General features: G+C 38.9%; 1 protein-coding gene across 1 annotated transcript in view; it reads right to left on the minus strand.

Moving 5' to 3' along the window:
- NFKB1 (nuclear factor kappa B subunit 1) overlaps positions 1–19,049 on the minus strand; it is a 772,892-nt gene that overhangs the window by 463,210 nt on the left and 290,633 nt on the right. The gene's annotated exons all lie outside the window — the stretch shown is intronic.

Raw genomic sequence — 19,049 nt, forward strand, 5'->3', positions numbered from 1 at the left:
ATATATATATATATATATATATATTATATATAGAGAGATACTTGCATTTTATATGTATTTTATATACAGAGAGAGAAACAGATTACATATGTTGACAGCTATATAATATCTATCTATCTATATATATATATATATATATATATATATATATATACATAAATAGATATATATAGATATAGATAGATAAATATATAGATATATACAGATATATATAGATATACATACATATACACACACATACATACATATGGGTCTACTTTACAAGAACGAAATACCATTAGATGGACTTTTAAAATGCCGAGACTGCAATACTGAAGTTTCATATGACTGTAACTTCACTATACAGTACAGTTTTGTACCTACCATAAATGTAGATGTTCGAGTGTTCACACTGCTGCAGTCATCACACTTGGGTTATCCTGCCATCAGGCGGTCCCGCAGTCGGCCAGAGTTCCAAAGTCTTGGTCCGGCATCAGTTGCTGTCGCTTCTTCCCTGACGTCAGTGCGCCAGGGGTATATAAGATGCACCCGACATCATTTTCTTCAGTTTTTCTTGCCTCAGATGTCAGGTGCCCCCAAGTAGGTAGGCAATACATATTGCTAATCAAAAATATACATATAAAATAAAAACAATACCTTCAGTTACCAGCAAATACACCCCAAAGGTTGTATAGGATAGAAACGTATAGATAAGTCCAGATATTTCAGAGGGGATGGAGGGAGGGTAACCTGGACTGCAGCAGTGTGAACACTCGAACATTTACATTTATGGTAGGTACAAAACTGTACTATGTTCATTGTGTTACACTGCTGCAGTCATCACACTTGGGTAGAATCCCAAAGTTAAGGTTGGGTGGCTGGTCTATAAAGAGTTAGGATTGGCTATGAGGCCCTGCAGAACTGCAGTGGCAAATCCTGCTCTGGATTTAGAGTAAAGAGGCAGGTGGTAATGCTTGGTAAAGGTGTGCACTGAACTCCAAGTTGCAGCCTCCAAAATTTCCTTGGTAGGTACTCCTCTGAGAAAGGCTGTAGAAGTGGCTGTTGCCCTGGTGGAATGTGGTCTAATGTTATTTGGGACTGATTTTCCAGGTTGTGTGTAGCAGTACCGAATACAGTGTCCTATCCATTTGGATATAGTCTGCTTTGAGATAGCCTTGCCCTGTGATCCTGCAGCATATGCCACAAACAGTTGCTCAGTTTTCCTGAAAGCTTTTGTTTTGTCCAAGTAGAAGTGTAGCTGCCTGTGTATGTCCAAAGAATGCAGAAGTTTCTCCCCTTTATTCTGGGGGTTTGGATAAAAAGGTTGGCAAATGGATGGTTTGGTTAAGAGCCACACTAGATACCACCTTTGGCATAAAGGTAGGGTTTGTCCTTAAAGACACCCTGTCCTGATGAAAAATTATAAAAGGTTCCACTGCCATTAATGCCTGCAGCTCTGAGACTCCATGCTGAAGTTACTGCCAGGAGCAGAGCTGTTTTCCATGATAAAAATTTTAGATCGGCTGTATTGGCCGGCTCAAAAGGTGGTAGGGTCAGTTTTTCCAAAACGAAACTGAGGTCCCAAGTTGGTGTTGGTGCTCTCTGGGGCGGTCTTATGTTTTTAGCCCCTCTGAGGTACTGCTTTAGCAAGGGATGAGAGAATAAAGGTGGATCCGTGTTGTAATGTGCTGAAATGGCAGAGGCGTGGATCTTAATTGATGAAAAGGATAGGCCTCTGTCCAGCATCTCAGTTAAGTATTGTAAAATCTGAGGAATGTTTGGAACAAGAGGGTCAAGGCTTTGAGCCTGGTTCCAGGCGCAGAATCTCTTCCATTTTTCTGAGTAAGCTTTCCTGGTGCTAGGCCTCCTGGCCTCCAAAATGACATCCATAACAGCTTTAGAGAGAGGTGTTGCCTGTTTGGCTAATGTATCTGCCATGCAGCCAGGTTTAGGGTTTTGAGCTGACTGTGCAGGATCTGATTGTTTTGTTGAGTCAGAAGGTGTGGAATTTGAGGCAAAATCTATGGTGGGCCCTGAGCCAAGTTCCTTAAGATAGGGTACCAGTGCTGACGTGGCCAGTCTGCAGCAATCAGGATCATTTGTGGTTTTTCTTGTCTGGCTTTTAGGAGTACCTTTGAAAGGAGAGGCAGTGGTGGGAAGGCATAAACTTTTAGGTTTTTCCAGCTGAACAGAAGAGCATCCACTTTCCATGCTTGCTTGTGATAAGTCCTTGTGCAGAATTTTTGTAGTTGGCAATTCAGTGGGGAGGCAAAAAGATCTATGTCTGAGCATCCCCATTTTTGCATTACTATGCTGAAGATTTGCGGATTCAATTTCCATTCATGAGGGTCCATGATATTTCTGCTTAGATCATCTGCCAGAGTATTTTTCTTTCCTGGAAGGAATTGTGCTTGCAGGTGAACTTGGTACGTTAGAGCTGTGTTCCACAAGTTCATGGCTTGCCTGCATAGGGGATAAGAATGAGTGCCCCCTTGCTTGTTTATGTACCACATTACTGTAGTGTTGTCTGTCTTTAGTAATAGTTGTCCTGGATGTAGAAGGTCCTTGAAAACTGTTAGGGCATTTTGAACAGCCAACATTTCTTTTTGATTGATGTGAAGATGCATCTGGTCTGTGGTCCACTTGCCCTGAATGCATTTTCCTGCCATGTGTGCTCCCCAGGCATAATCCGAAGTATCTGTTGTTAGAGTTTGCCTGGCTTTGGGTTGGGTAAAAGGCTGACCCTTGTTTAGGTGACATGCCTGTGCCCACCATCGAAACTCCTGTTGTAGGCAGGGAATCATTGGTATTACTGCTTCTAAACTGTGAGAGTGTTGAGTCCAAACACTTTTTAGGTACCATTGTAATTTCCTCATATGCAGTCTGGCATATGGTATTAGTAGTATGCAGGATGCCATGAATCCCAGGGCCTGCAGAATTTTTCTTGCAGGGAGATGGGACTTTTTTGCCAGTAATTGAAAATATTCTGTTTGTTGAACTTGTTTGTCTGGCGTGAGGTAAGCCATCTGGGCTGTTGTATTTAAGCTGGCACCCAGGAATATAATCTGTTGCGAGGGCACTAGTTTTGACTTCTTTTCGTTTACTGTGTACCCTAGAGAAATTAGCAACCTTTTTACAAATGCCAGATGCTGTAGAAGAATGTCCTTTGTCTCTGCTTGAATGAGGCAGTTGTCCAGGTATAGGTATATTTGAATTCCTTTTTGTCTGCAAAATGCAATTACTGGTGCCAGGCACTTTGTGAAGACCCTGGGCACAGTAGATAAGCCAAAGGGCAGTGCAGAGAATTGGTAGTGCATTGTACCAGCTTTGAATATGAGGTATCTTCTGCAATTTTTTCTGATAGGGACATGCAGGTATGCCTCTTTGAGGTCCAGAGTAACAAGCCAAGCCTTCTTGCCCAGCATGGGTAGAAGCTGCTGTAATGTCAACATTTTGAATTTCGGAATATAAGTATTCAGAATTGAAAGGTCTAGTATGGGCCTCCAGGCCTTGTCCTTTCTGGGGACCAGGAAGAGCCTTGAGTAAAATCCTTGTCCTTGTTCCTGTTGTGGTACTTTTTGAATAGCTCTCATGCCCATGAGGGCTGAAATTTGTTTTTGTGCCTCTGCCCATTGATTTTGTGGCAGGTCTGGCATTCCTTTTAGCCTTGGTAAAGTATGAAAGTGGAATCTGTAACCTTGAGACACAATATTCAGAACCCATTTGTCTTGGGTGATTGTTTGCCAGTTTTGAGAAAAAAGTGCTAGTTTTCCCCCTAAGGGGGCTTCCAAAAGGGACGTGCTTGGCATACGAAGAGGAAAGTCATTGTGACTGTTTCCTGTAAGGTTGAGACTTGTCATTAAATATTGTTGGTACTTAAGCATGTGAAACTGGCAATTTAAAGCTCTTACTGCTAAAGTTGCAGACGTGTATACTTTCTTCCCCCATCTATCCAAAGCCCTGGAATCTCTGTCAGAGGGTACTGGATTTTTTGCAATGGAAGCCTTAACCACTTTTGGACCCTGGGAAATAGTTTCTGGATCAGCAGAAGGGTTTTTGTAAAGAAACTTGTGAGAGTCAGGTACTCTATAATACCTATCTGGCTTGGCTGGAGCAGGGGGCAAAGAGTCAGGAGATAGGCTGGATTCAGAGAGCACATCATCCACAATATCTAGCACAGGCGGAATAGCCAGGGGCCTGTGCTGAGGCAATAAGAGGAAATCCCTGAGCCTTTTCTTGGATTCTGAGTAATCCTGACTTTCCCAATGGAAATGCTCCCTCATGGTATGTAAAGTTTCCCCAAAAGAATAATCCTCAGGAGGAGAGGCTGAAGGGATAGATTCTTCAGCATCAGAGTCCTCATAGGGGGGTAGAGAGTATCCCTGGTCTGAAGAGGAATCAGAGGAAATGGAAACCTGATCAGAGGAGTCATAGTCTGTATCCTGCCTAGGCCTTTTCTCAGGAGGGGGATGGGAACCCCTGATTAGAGTGATGAGGTCTTCGGCCATTTTAAGCATCTGTTTCTTAGGCATGGAGGACTGTCCAGAAGAATGCTGTACTTGTTTCTTTGTCTTTAATGGTACCTTTGTCTTGGCTGTTGTTTTAATGGTAAGTTGTGAAGGTCTGAAAACACCCTCAGAAGCCGATGCCTGCTCAGCAGCTCCAGACCCATCTGAGGGATTAGTTTCCGTAGGCCCAATACCTTGAGTTTCCAGAGGCCAAGCTGTCTCCACGTGAGAGTCAGAAGCGGCCTGTGGCTCTGAGGTAGCGGGTGTCAGGGGCTGAGAAAGCGCCTCACTGAGAACCGGCGACTGGCCTAGAAGAGGTTTCGTCGTCGGTTTTGGACCTCGGATGCCTGTCTTTATCCTTGTCTTTGCATTTTTTCGGTATTGAGGTCGTCGGCTGATCTGATGGCATAGAATAATTGGACCTTCGTCCAAAGTAGTGTAAAGCAAAATCAAAACGTATTTTTATAGTGCATTTGTTAAATCTAGCACAAAACCGACAACTAGTGACGTCATGATCAGGGCCTAGGCATGGAATACAGTAAGAGTGGAAGTCCTTATGAGGTATTTGCTTCGCACAAGAAATACAATTATTAACTTCTTCTAACATCGGTCTGAGGCAAGAAAAAGTTTCCCCAATGGGGTACTTAGCTTTATTGAAGACTTCGGATCTGAAATTCGACTTCGAAAATCGCGTGAGTTGGCTGACCGGCACTTGCGAACTGCTTCTGCTTCGGGCACCGCGCGGCAAGAAAGACTGAAGAAAATGGCGTCGGATGCATCTTATATACCCCTGGCGCACTGACGTCAGGGAAGAAGCGACAGCAACTGACGCCGGACCAAGACTTTGGAACTCTGGCCGACTGCGGGACCGCCTGACGGCAGGATAACCCAAGTGTGATGACTGCAGCAGTGTAACACAATAAACATTGACTGTTACAAGACTGAAAGCGAAAAATGCTGACTTTGCCAGCGGAGCGGAACATGAAATTTGCTCATTCGATCTTGAAGTTGGTTTGCAGGGGTTTTGGGGGCGTAGTGGGGGGGGGCCCCTGCAAAAACGTAAAAATAAAATAAGCTTAATAATGGAATTGAGCAATCTCCAATGAATATTCATGTGGGTGGTGCAGATAACTTTATGAATATTCAGGTGGATTTTCTATAAGTACGCAGCAACTGGTAGGTGGGCAGGGTTTAGGTGAAAGTTAGGTACATAGTACGGACTTTTAAAGTGATAGTGCTGTATTTATATAACATGAGTTCTTACTTTCGTAACTGAATTACATGAGAGGTAAATCAGCATTTTAAAGATTTGGTTTTGTGTAAGTCGGTGATTTAACTTGTCAGCATTATCACTATTCGGTGTTGAGGTCTCGGTGTTTTAAAAGTTGGTCGACTGGTATTTCAATCTTGCAAAGTAGACCCATGTATATATCCCCCCCCCCAACATTGTTTGTTATTGGGAAAACCCTCTTTTCCCAGTTACTTAAAATAAACCCACAGTTACTGAAAATTCAGTGTTTTAAATCAATTGAACAGCCACTTCAAAGTTTGTGTATACACACACACACACACACACACACACACACACACATACAAACTACTTTATTAAAATAAAACAAAAAAATTGTGTGTAGTACTTTTTCTTCTCATCTAGACTTTTCCCAAAACTGCTCAACTTTCATGTTGACTATTAATATGTAGTTTTTTTCATAGTAAAACATTTCTTGCTCCTTTCTACCTACCTTATCTACACATATCATTGCTTTGACTTATACAATTTATTCATATATTGTATTTTCATATATCAATATATAACTGCATGTTTTCTCAACTCATTTATTCATGCTTTGGCACAAATGGTTAACTTTTCCTATTTATTTATATGTTTTAATTTTGTACTATGTTGTGCTGAAGCTTTTTGCCCTTGCCTCTGCTGAAAAGGGCACCTTATGGCTCAGTTGGGCTTTTCTGGTAAACAAATTAACATGTGTGTGTGTGTGTGTGTGTGTGTGTGTGTGTGTGTGTGTGTGTGTGTGTGTGTGTGTGTGTGTGCGTTTATGGGGCAAAAACAATATTAATGACTTGACTGGGATGCCTTCTGTGTGAAGTCTGCTTAACAGAAGCTGCCATTAAAAAAGGAATAACTAGTAGAGCATATAAAATACTGCATGATAACTATAAGAATCAATCAGAGGAGGTTAGGAAGGATTGGGCAGAGAGACTAGATAAGGAATTCACAAAAAAAGAAAACAAATATGCAACAAAATCTAGAAGATTTACGATTTTTGCCTGGAAATGTTTACATAGATATTTTTATACCCCAAGAAGACTCCAAAAAATTTTTCCTCGGGTAGACCATACATGTTGGGAGGTGTGAAGGGGAAGAAAGAGGTAGTTGGGAACATATTTTCTGGGAGTGAGGTGAGCTTGTGGACTTTAAGGATGCTCTGTTGGAGATGCTGGGTGGACAGATTGGACTGATGAGGGAGATGACTTTTTCTGAGCTATGATACAGAACCGGAACTGCCTAGACAAGGTAAGGTCTTGCTGTGTCTAATAATGGTGGCTGCCAAAAAGCAATTACTAGAAAATGGAAATCAAACTCTAAACCAACTGTACTGGAAGTAGTGAATACAGTAACAGAGATAAAACAACTGGAATTGAGATCTTTAGAAAGGGGTAGGAGCAAACTACATAGGCAAAGAATGGGAATTGTGGGAACAATGTATATAAGGGATGAATGAGGTTTAAAAGGCAGCAGGTCTTAAATGAGCTCTGTAATGTTTGAGTGAGAAAAATTGGGCAGATTATATCTGAGGTATAATGTTTGCAACTGGGAGTGTGTCAGTTTGGTTATATGATATATAGCAATATATGTGAAGTATAATGTTTGTTATGTTAATATAGTTTGATTACTTTTATATGAATGTAAATTTGCCTATGTCACAAGTGATAATTCAATAAAGGTGTCTGAAAAAAAATTCCAGTGTATTTGTGGATGTTTTCATCAGAATATCCTGTTTCCAGCTGCACTACAATGATATGCAGATAGGTGAACTGGTAATCCTCTCAAAAGTGCAAATGTATGTGTATAATGTATAACTGAATGTGCATCTGTACTGAACTGGTATACCATTCATAACTTGCTCTTGTTTGACACCAGCTGGTTGCAGGGTTAAGCTCCAACTTCCTTCCCAAGACTCTCAGTATGACAAAGCAGGCCCTGAAAAATCAATGCATGTGAACAAGTGTTGTGTGCATATGTATACATGGGAGCACTGCATGTGCTTGAGCCATCTTTTATTGGGCCAGAGACAGTCAAGTGAAAATGATCAACTCCTGTCATAGTAAAACTTCTGAATTGAAGAATGGTAAACTTGCCCCTTCCTGCAGGAATCATGGTAAAGCTCATTCTGCAGTTAGGTACTGGGGAATGGCAAATTCACTCCCTGTGAACCCCACTGTAAAAGCATGGTTTTTGAGTATCATTGTGATGTGAGTCAGCAAGTTTTACATATCGACTGATGAAGAGGCATGTCAGAATGTTTGCAAAAAAACATATATAAAACATACATAAAGATATGGGATATGCTGAATCCATAGCATATCCCATATCTTTATTAATCAATAGATCCGTAAATGACTCCACTGTAGCAGACATCTGGAAATCTTTCTACACTATCCCACTGCATAAAGGCAGAAATTCTACTGACCCATCTAACTACAGACCCATAGCCATTCTCTTCCCTCTCTCAAAAATTCTCAAAAAATGCTTCCATACTCAACTCCTAAATTATCTTCAAGAAAACCTAATAACTCCCATCCAACATGGCTTCAGGCCACAACACAGTACTACAATTGCGGTCCTATCCTTTACTCACACTGCGGTTGAAGCCAGGGACAACAACCAACTTGTATCCTGCCTTTTCTTTGACCTCTCCAAAGGCTTTGATACTGTTTCACACCCTTTACTTCTTCTAACTAAACTATCCAAACTCAATCTTTCTGAGCCCTTCCTTAGCTGGTTTGCAAGTTACTCTTTAATAGACAACAATCAGTCAGATGGCTCACTTCATGTTCCCCTTTCCTAGCCATTAAATCAGGAGCTCCCCAAGGATCCATCCTTGGCCCTCTTCTGTTTAATATCTTCACCAATGACCTCCATACTGCTTGTAAACATTCCACCCTTATCCAATATGCCGATGACTCTGCTATCATCTCCATTTCCAACAATACATCTCATCTCCACACTCACACCCAAGACTCATTTCTGTCCATTGAAAAGTGGCTCTCTGACATCCAACTGATCTCAAATCCAAAAAACACCTAAACTCTTGCTATTCCTTCCTCGACTTCTATCTCACCATAAATAAACCTTTCAAATCACATCCCTTGACAAGACCACCATTAGTGCAGAACCCCACACTAAAGTCCTAGGTACCATTATCGATGATGAACTAAAATTCATCCTGCATATCCAACACAGCATCAAAAAATCTCCCACCAAAAACTAGGTCTACTCTATAGAAATAAGAGATGTCTTACCTCTGATACTAAACTCTCCCTGGCTCAAGCTCTCCTCCTTCCCTCTCTCCCTCTTGTATGCAGCTCCAATCATTATTAACATCCAATCAATACTTTTGTCTAAGTTAGAACAGACATCACAATATAGGTAAATTTGTTACTAATTCACCACATAACTCTCACCATTACCTTGCCCTCAACACATTCTAATGGCTAGAATTCCCCAACTCCAATTGTCACATTTTCGAATCTTACACTCCATCCTTTACAAACCTATGTCTTTGCCCCTCTCTCTCTCCTCCCTTATATCCTACTACGCTCCTACCCATCCTATCTGTACATCCAATCAACAACGTCTTGATATATATAAACTTAACAAAAACATTGGTAAACTACTATACAAATACACTGTAGCTCAAGCCTGGAATAATCTCCCCTCATCCATTAGAACCATCCCACACCCCAAGCACTTTAAAAAAGAGCTAAAACATTTCCTACTTAACACAAGGACCTGACCCTGTCATGACCTCACCTAATCCTCTACACCTTTCTATTACCAATATAATACACAGGAATTATTTTATCCTCCTTACTCTCCATCACACCACTGTTCTTTTGAATTAGCCTCTTGAGTTAGGCTATTATAACCCATGTAAATATGTACCTGCTTCAACTCCCCTTGTCTGTATTATCAACATGTTCTACCTTAACTTCTTTTAGTTACGTCTTACACTAACACTTTTCTCTCTCTATATTTTTTACTCTACCTCTTTCATCTAATACCACCATTAGCAACAACAAAAAAAAGCCTTTCAGGTATTGTTAATTATGGCATATTTGTCTTTTTCTTGCAGTACATTTTAAATACTTTTTGTGTATATATTACAAATGTTGTTCTGTATAATCTCTGGAACGTTTATCCCTGGGTCCCCACTGAAAATGGGCTTTAGGCCCAGTTGGACCAACCTGGTTAACAAATGTCAAATTAATAAATAAATGTGTATACGTGTGTGTGTGCGTATATATATATACACACACACACACACACACACACACACACACACACACACACACATATATACAGTGGATATAAAACGTTTACAGACCCCTGTTAATTAAATCAAAATGTGCTTCAACAAACTATTAGTTTAAGGGTGTGCACACTTATGCAACCACCTTATTGTACGTTTTTTATATTTTATATTTTTTCCCCTAACAAATTTGTTTTTCAATTGAATTGTACAGGTTATAGGTTACATTAAAGGTGGGAAAAGTTTTTGAAATTATGTGTGTGTGTGTATGTGTGTATATATATATATATATATATATATATATATATATATATATATATATATATATATATATACACACACACACACACACACACACACACACACACACACACACACACACACACACACACACACACACACACACACACACACACACATACACACACATTCATAATGACATATATGGATGCACTGCTTTTTTGATGAAAGGGTTTTTGGACATCCGTTTAGCTGACTGCATTTGGTCAACAGATGTAGGAGATTGCACAAATCTCAGGGTTGGGGAATATGGCCTTTCCCTGATTTTGAGTGATCACAGAATTAGCACACATAATTAGCAAGGATGGGGGTGGAGTATTGCCCCTGCAAGAAAACATTTTTTTGTTGTTTTTAAAATGTGCATGAGCAGAAATTGTTGGTGCAAAGCTAGTACAGTGCTGATGTTTGCATTGTCAACATTTTGTGGTCGACATTTGGAATATTGATATTTTGGAGATTTGTGATAAGTAATCTCATACACACACATATATATATATATATATTATTTATTTATTATTATTTATTTTATTTTACATTTGTTGACCGGGCTAGTCCAGCTGGATACATTTCCACTTTCAGCAGAGGCTCGGGGAGAAAAGCTCCTTGAGAGTACAGAACAATATTTTACTTAAATCAAAAAAAATAAAACAATTCAAAGTTTAACAGGTGGAAGTACCATATAAAGTTAAGCTATTTTATGCATGAAAGAACATATTGGAGTAAGTAGTTTAGTAAATAAGGAAATGTGTTCAGTTCAAAACACATTTGATTGTAGTATCTTATGTTAAGTATATATGTTAACATAGTAGGGAGACTGAGAGTCATATTTTGATATAGAAAGAGAGTCCAATCAATTGAAAGGCCAGTTATAATTCTGGTTTTCATTAGGCAGTTAGATTATACAGTAATTAAGTCTTGTAACTTAGTGAGAAGAAGACGTGAGAGGCTAGTCTGGGTTCAGACAGGTGCACAGCCAATGTGATTTGAGGTAGGTTTTAAGCCTGATTTTAAATTGTGTTAGTGAAGGTAGGGAGGTCAGGTCACTGGGGAGAGAGTTCCAGGTTTTACCCACGGTATTAGAGAACAGAGTCCCCTGCCTTATTGTTGGTTTTGCGTATTTGTACTAGTATTTTGCTAGATGAGCGTAGGGTCTTAAGGTTGCTGTAGGGGGTGATAAGGTTGGTAAGAATTGGTGTGTTGTTAGGCTGATACAGGATTTTATAGGCAAATGTTAATTGTTTAAATAGAAGTAGATTAGGTAACTCTAGCCAACCTAGTTTTTGATAATTAATACAGTGATGGGTCCTAAATGTAGAGCCTGTCACAAATCTCGCAATATTGTTGTAGGAGACAGCCAGTTTGATCATGTTGTTTTTTGAGAGGTTAGTATATATAGGGGAGGCATAGAGGAGGGTAGAGATTAAGTGGGTCTGGGCAATAGTAGATCTTGCTAGTGGGGTAAGAAAGGATTTGATTCTATAGAGGGAGCCTAGTTTTTTGTTGACTGTTTTTATGGTATTGTTAATGTGGCCTTCAAAGTTAAGGTTATTGTCAATTAGAACCCCTAGGAGTTTTGTGGTAGAGTCGGGGGATATGATGGTTCCATTGTTAGATGTGACAGTAAAGTGTAGAGGTGTGGACCTGTGAGTGGGAGTAAAAAGTAGACGTTTGTTTTTTTTGGGATTTAGGATGAGGCACTGATATTGTAGCCATTCCTCAACTATGTTATACACTTTTTGGGTGAGAGATTGAAGGTCTGCTGGAGTTGGGGCCGAGCATATTAATGTGGAGTCATCGGCATATTGTATTAAGGAAGCTTGAGGAATAACAGTATGCAGGTCGTTGATGAAAATAGAGAATAGAAGTGGTCCAAGTATAGAACCTTGGGGGAAACCTAGTGCAATGGGGAGATCGAGAGATAGGTTGTTCTCCCACATAACTGCTTGTTGCCTATTGCTTAAGTAGGATTGAAACCATTGTATAGTAAGTGTATCAAGAGATAGGTTTTTCAGTGTGTTTATGAGAAGTTGGTGGTTAACCATGTCAAAGGCTTTAGAGAGATCAATAAAGAAGGCTGAGGATAGAGTGTTGTTATTGTGATTTTTATTTATACAGTCAGAGAAGGATAAAAGGGCAGTAGTAGTACTGTGAAATGGCCTGAAGCCGTGTTGGCAGTTAGCTAATAAGTTATCTATTAGGTGTTTTAACAGTTGCATATGAATGCATTTCTCCATGATTTTTGCCAGAGGAGATAGTATGGCAATTGGTCTGTAATTGGATAGTTCCCTAGAATTTCCACCCTTATGAAGGGGGATAATGTGTGCAATCTTCCAAATGGAAGGAATTGCACCCCCAGAGATTGTTCTGCTAATCAGAATGGAAACTGGGTAGGCTATGGCATTTGCTGCTTTTTGTAGATCTGCTGCAGTGGTAGTAGGTTTGAGTTTTTGCAAAAGGGTACGGATAAGGGATGTAGGGATAGGTTTGAGATGAAATGGAGGAGGTAAGGTAGTATTAGAGGGTGATAGAGGTGAGCTGTCAGGAAATAGTTGATTGGCAAGACACTGAATGGTCTCAGTGAAGAAGGTATTAAAGGTACTTGCAATTTGCTTTGGATTGTCCTGGTCAGTACCTACAAGGGGGGGGGGGGGAGTGACAGTACGGCCTGGGTGTAAGAGTGTATTTATACCTGCCCAAAATTTTTGAGGTTTACTTTGCTGGGTATTTTGGAGTTGAATGCAGTACTTTCTTTTATCTGACAGTATTGCTTTTTTGTGTCATTTCTTAGCTGTCTGAACTTTATGTGATCTTCTTGGTTTTTAGTAGTACGCCATTTGGTCCAGATTTTATTTCTGAGTAGCATTTTTTGTTTTGTCTCTTTTGAGAGCCAGGGGGCAGGTTTGTTCCTAGTTTTAATGGTCCTTTTTGGAGCATGGAGGTCAAGAATATTTAGAAATTTACTATTAAAATAGATTACTGCTTCCTCTAGGATTAGACTTTTGAGGGGTGACCAGTTGCATACTTTAAGTTCATTCTGGAAAATATCAGGGTTAAAATTTTTATCACTCCTAATTGTTCTATAGGTAATTGGATTTGGGATATCAGTCTTGAATCTGATTATGAAGGTGAGTGCATGGTCGCTTATATCCTCAGGGAGAGTCCCTACTTTATAACTTTGGTGATGTCTATTTATTAGTATCCAATCTAGGGTGCTTTCATTGTTATTGTGTTTATTGGTCCTTGTGGGGGAACTTATAGTTTGAGTAAACCCATGTAGGTTAAGATGGGTAGAGGGCTGTTCAGAAGTACAGCTTTTCCAATTAATATTAAAGTCTCCGAGTACTATTGTTTCTTGGGGATAATTGGCTGATAGCCAATTTAGGATATTTTCTAAGGTAGACAGCAATAATATATATGGATTTATGGTTACTGAGTTGGAGTTTGGAGATAAGTATTTCTTCATTACTAGTTAGAGGGAGCTTAGAGTCAATAGAGGTTACTTGTAGTCCGGATTTGTATAGTATAGCTATTCCACCTCCCTTTTTAGCTAATCGGTCTAGTCTTAAGATGCTATATCCTGGTGGAATAAATTTGTTGTCTTGTATAGATGGTTTGAGCCAAGTTTCAGTAAGACACAGGATATCAAATGAATGCACGTCCATGAGAGCATGTATTTGGGCTATATATATATATATATATATATATACATATATATATGGGTCTACCTGATTTAACCGAAAGCTTCAAACGCCGACAACGAGAACACCGACACCGGAAGATTGATAATGGAGAAGACCGACAGTTGGGAATCCCGACGCTGAGAACACCGACATGTTAAGGTAAGTGTGCAATAGGGTCAGGAAGTGGGTACGGTAAAGTGTGTGATAGTAACGGACATTAGGGTAGGGTACGGGTCAGGTAAGTCTGCGATAGTGACAGACTTGAGGGTTAGGGGCGGATTAAGTGAGTTAGGGTTAGGGTGTAGGTAAGTGTGCAATAGTGACGGACCTTAGGGTTAGGGTTAAGGTTAGTGCATAGATAGTTGTGTATGTAAGGTTTAGTGTAGGTTTGTAAGGTTTTTGGTGTGCTTGTGTTGTGTGTGTGTTTTTCTGGAAAGGTATTTGTTTTGTTGATTGTGGTTTGTCGGGCATGTGAAGTTTCGTGTTTTTGAACTTTTGGTTTCTTTCGGTTTTGTCATGTCGGTTATTTCATTGTCAGTGTTATCAGGTAGACCCATATATATATATATATATATATATATATATATATATATATATATATGCATGTGTGTATGTCTCTGTATACTCACGCACACACACAAATGTATATCACAGCCATATACACACTGACCTACTTTGAAAGCTCAAAATGACAGATGATTGAACGTGATTTTCCCAAGATGACAACATCAAAGCCATAATTTCCGGAACACAAAGGTTTTACCAGGGTAAGTAAACACTTCTCTACAGAAACACACCGCAGCATATAAAACCCCCTTTAACTATATGCAACAACTCCGGGAATGGACTACAGTGGGGAAAAGAGCATATTTCCCCATGCTGGGCAAGCACAGAATGAGAACTTTACCATTTTCCTCACTGTAGTACAATCTTGGAGTTGGTTTACTTATTTAGCAGGAGGTGGGGCACAGGGGGGCCTGTCCCCCCTTCAAAAATGTAAAAAAAATTTTTTTTTTTCATTACAATCTTATGGTCTCGACCATTTGCAGTTTGAAGTTTTGAAACTTTGAGCTTGTGAAGTAGATCCATAGATATATATATATATATATATATATATATATATATATATATATATATTTATATTCGTACTCACATACATCATAGACACATGTATATACATACACACACGCACACACACACACACACACACACACACACACACACACACACACACACAAGAATACATACTAGGAAAAACTACTACACTAGCCCATAATGGATAGGGGGACCCTCATCTTGTATAAAAGCACAGCCCATAAACAAAAGCCTGACACCTTACCCTGTCAATCTCAACATGTACAAAATTGGATCGTGACAATATGGCTCAATCAGGAGGTTGCTGATTCTACAGTGCAGCATTAGTGCGGGGGTTTTGCATTCATGTATATATTGGTTGATGCATTAAAAAGAACTCGTTTTGGTTCACGTTGGTGGTATCTCAGGTGTATGTAAAGACCCCATGGCAGTAATCAACAAGTTTTGGGGTTCTAATATACATACTAAATACTTTGGAATATTCATAAATGAACAATGCTGTGCGAAACAATACACAACGGGATCATGTTTTAAGACTTTCAGACTTTCGTGGCATGCATCTGGATATGCATACAGAATAAATGCTTTTACACTTGGGTGCAAAACTATTTTAGAGCCATACCAATTCACAAGCATTGAAACTACAACAGTTTAAAAAGAGAACTGACTGCATTTATAGCACTGTGACAGTAGTATACATTTATGAATACATGCACTGTTTATGTGACCTCATTCCAAAGGAAGAAAATAGAAAAAAATACAGGACTTCCAAGATGGCTGTGGGCTGCACATTAAGTAATAGCTTAATTATAGCTCTCCCAATATGAAAACAGAAACCTAGCAGAGAAAGCCCGTGGACTTGTAATTCTGGATACATTTCAGTAGCTGGCTAGTAAGTCCGCTGCCTGGATGTCAGGAAAAAAGAAATACACAGGACCTGAAGGAAAATCAGCCTCAAAAGGTGAGGAAAAAACACTGACTGGGAAATGTACTGTAGCTGTTCAGGAAAAAGCAGTGCAATCTCCAGACATAACTTCCAGTAACCTAGAGGAATGTATAAGACAGCTGCACACAGACCCGATTAACACACAGACCTGATTAAAATAAATGAAACACTGATGAAGTATATCAACTCAAGCAACAAAAGGCTGGAAAAAATGGAAGAAACTTTAAACAAATATTCAGACGAGGTAATAAAACTATAAAAATCAGAGGTCAAAATGAAGAAAAGGCTGGCTGAATATGAGACTGCTCAGGAAGAGATGTTTCAAAAATAATAGAATTAGAGGCAGAGCTCATACGGAAAATTTGAGATTTTCTGCTATACCCCAAAAGCTGGAAGGAACAGACTGTATTAATTTTATACAAGCATAAATAAGCAACTGGACTGGTATTTCATAGCAGGAGTTGTTAATTGAGAGGGCACATCATCTGTATACTCCAAACCTGGCTATGAGAAAGTAACCTAGACCTTTAACAGTAAAGATGCACTCCTACCAGCAGAAGGAGTTGATTCTGATAAAACTGTGGCAGATGGATAAAGTACTAAAAGTGGGAGACAGCAGAGTGTTTGTGGAGAATGACTACTCATTGTACACTAAGCAGAAGAGGAGTACATTTATACCACTGTTCAGGGAATGTTGAGAAGCAGGCATGAGATTCAAACTGCTGTACCAGCTATCTTCAAAACATTCTTCCTTGGAGGGGCAAAATATTTTTTTGATGAATTACGTGCTTAGGAGGAAATGCAACAGTTTGTCCAACAAAAAGTGAGGTGGGAAACAGGACATTCTGCTTCTTCTGGTAATAAAGTCCACAGAGAGATTGTGCTAGTGAAACTTTTTCTAATGTTTCAATGGAAAATGCTTGAGAGAAGGAAAAAAATCACAAGAGTCAACTAGAAGAGTATGTTGGAAATTAAGCAGAGAGGATTTGGAAGATGGAGATGAGCAGAAATAAAACCAGTAACTTGGAAATTGACAAATGTGGATTACAAAGCAACAATTATATTTGTGAAACATGACAGAACAAGAAAATCTGCAAATACTGGAGTTTTTTAGACTTTGTTAAACTTGTAGGGGAATCTAATGAGTATGCCCTACTTCATGTCATTAATGTTCAGAAAATACTTAGGAGAGGGAAAGCGAAGGGAGAAAATGATCTGTAAGTAAAACAAAATTTCTTCTTAATGGTACTATTTTTATAGAGCATGATTTTCTTTGCATGCTATACATTTTTTCAGTTATTTTTATATGCAATGGGGATAGTAATGTAAATGTGCTCCTGTTCTTTTTCTGTTTTTTTTTTCTCTCTCCCTTCTTCTCTGTTTCTCCTTATTCATTTTTAAGAAATGTAGGTAATGCAATAAAAAAAGTCTGGTTAAAAGAGCACGACTAAAGAAAAATGAGTGTGCTTCTTCTTATTCTTGCATAGGGGAATGACTGGATTAAAGCCCTTAGCTTGATCTATTAAGTTTTAAGAGAAAGCAAGTAAATGAAAAATAATATTGGATATTATAAGGGTTTCTTCTAGCAAATAAATGCATGCTTAGTATAAATTCTGTATTTGGTCCTCATGTATCCAGCAGACAATCTGGTAAAGGGAAATGGCTAGGAGATAATGTTCTCTGAAAGCATTCAAGTGTTTACTCAGTTGGGAGCGCTATAAAGATAAGACAAAACCAGATAGCACTTAATAGAAGCACAGGCTGCACCATGCATCTTAGAATGGATAACCTATCTTTTAGGTTAACTGAAGTCTGTCAGTGTGGCTGGAACATTTGCTTCTATTATGAGGGTAAAACTTCAATATTTAAAAATGTACACAGTTTTGTTATTATTAAGTTAACAAGTTTTAGGGGAGTATTGTGTGTTTGTGTTTTTGTTTGAGGGCTTTCAATAAAACAAAAAGTTTTGTAAGACATGACACAGGCTCAAATGGATTTGACAAGAAACAACTGTATAAAAGATCAACCTGCCAAACAGTGTATGTATGTAACACAAAAGCTGGAACTAGACATTTACAAAAAAGCTGTTATACATAAAAGGCAGGAAAAATAACTTTTTAGTACAATGATGCCTTTTGTATATGTCTTTAAATGTTATTATTCTAACAGATAAATACAAAAAAGAAAGAGCAGTGAACTATATTACAGAAGTGGAGTGCAAATGACTATGCTATAGGACACCCACTTGAAAAGAACTGAACATGTGGATTTGATAAAGAAAGGTTTTCACGATGGTTATTCAGCAGAATACCTGAGAGAAAAAGGAAAAGAGGAGTACTTATATTAACTGCAAGAGGAGCTCCAATAGTGATAAGAGGATAAAAAAGATGATAATGGTAGATTTGTAGTACTAAGACTACTGGCAAGGGAGGAGGATTACACTAACGTGTTTATATTCCACCTAAAACTGCTACAATGAAGCTTATGGAAAATCTGGAAGAAATAATCAGCTTTCAGCAAGGAATATTACTTATAGGTGGAGAGTGGAATATGATTTGCAACAGTGAAGATGTGTCAGGGGCAGAAGGGAAAAAATAACAAAAAAAGGGTAGATTTAGAGTGAATTTACATATTTTTCCTCAAGATACAAAAAGTGGGCTACACTAGACAGAATTTACAATTCACAGGAATGTGTAGTTAACTGAAGGTCTTGATACACACCCTATAACTAGTTCAGATCATGCACCAATAATAACTGAAATAAAAACACAGGGTAATGAAATAAGAAGGAGACACTGGTGTTTTCCTAACTATCTGTTGAAAAGAGAGGAGTTTAAGGAATGGGTAGTGGAAATTATTCAGGATTATTACAGAAGATAGAAATTTCTTCTGGAAATATAACTAGAGAGTGGGATAAAATTAAAGTGGAGTTTAAAAATAGGGTGGAAATAAAAGAAATGGAGACATGGTTAAGAAGTAACAAGAA

Source organism: Protopterus annectens, chromosome 2.part0 (assembly GCF_019279795.1).
Source record: "Protopterus annectens isolate FY-2018-M chromosome 2.part0, PAN1.0, whole genome shotgun sequence".
Classification (NCBI taxonomy): domain Eukaryota; kingdom Metazoa; phylum Chordata; order Ceratodontiformes; family Protopteridae; genus Protopterus; species Protopterus annectens.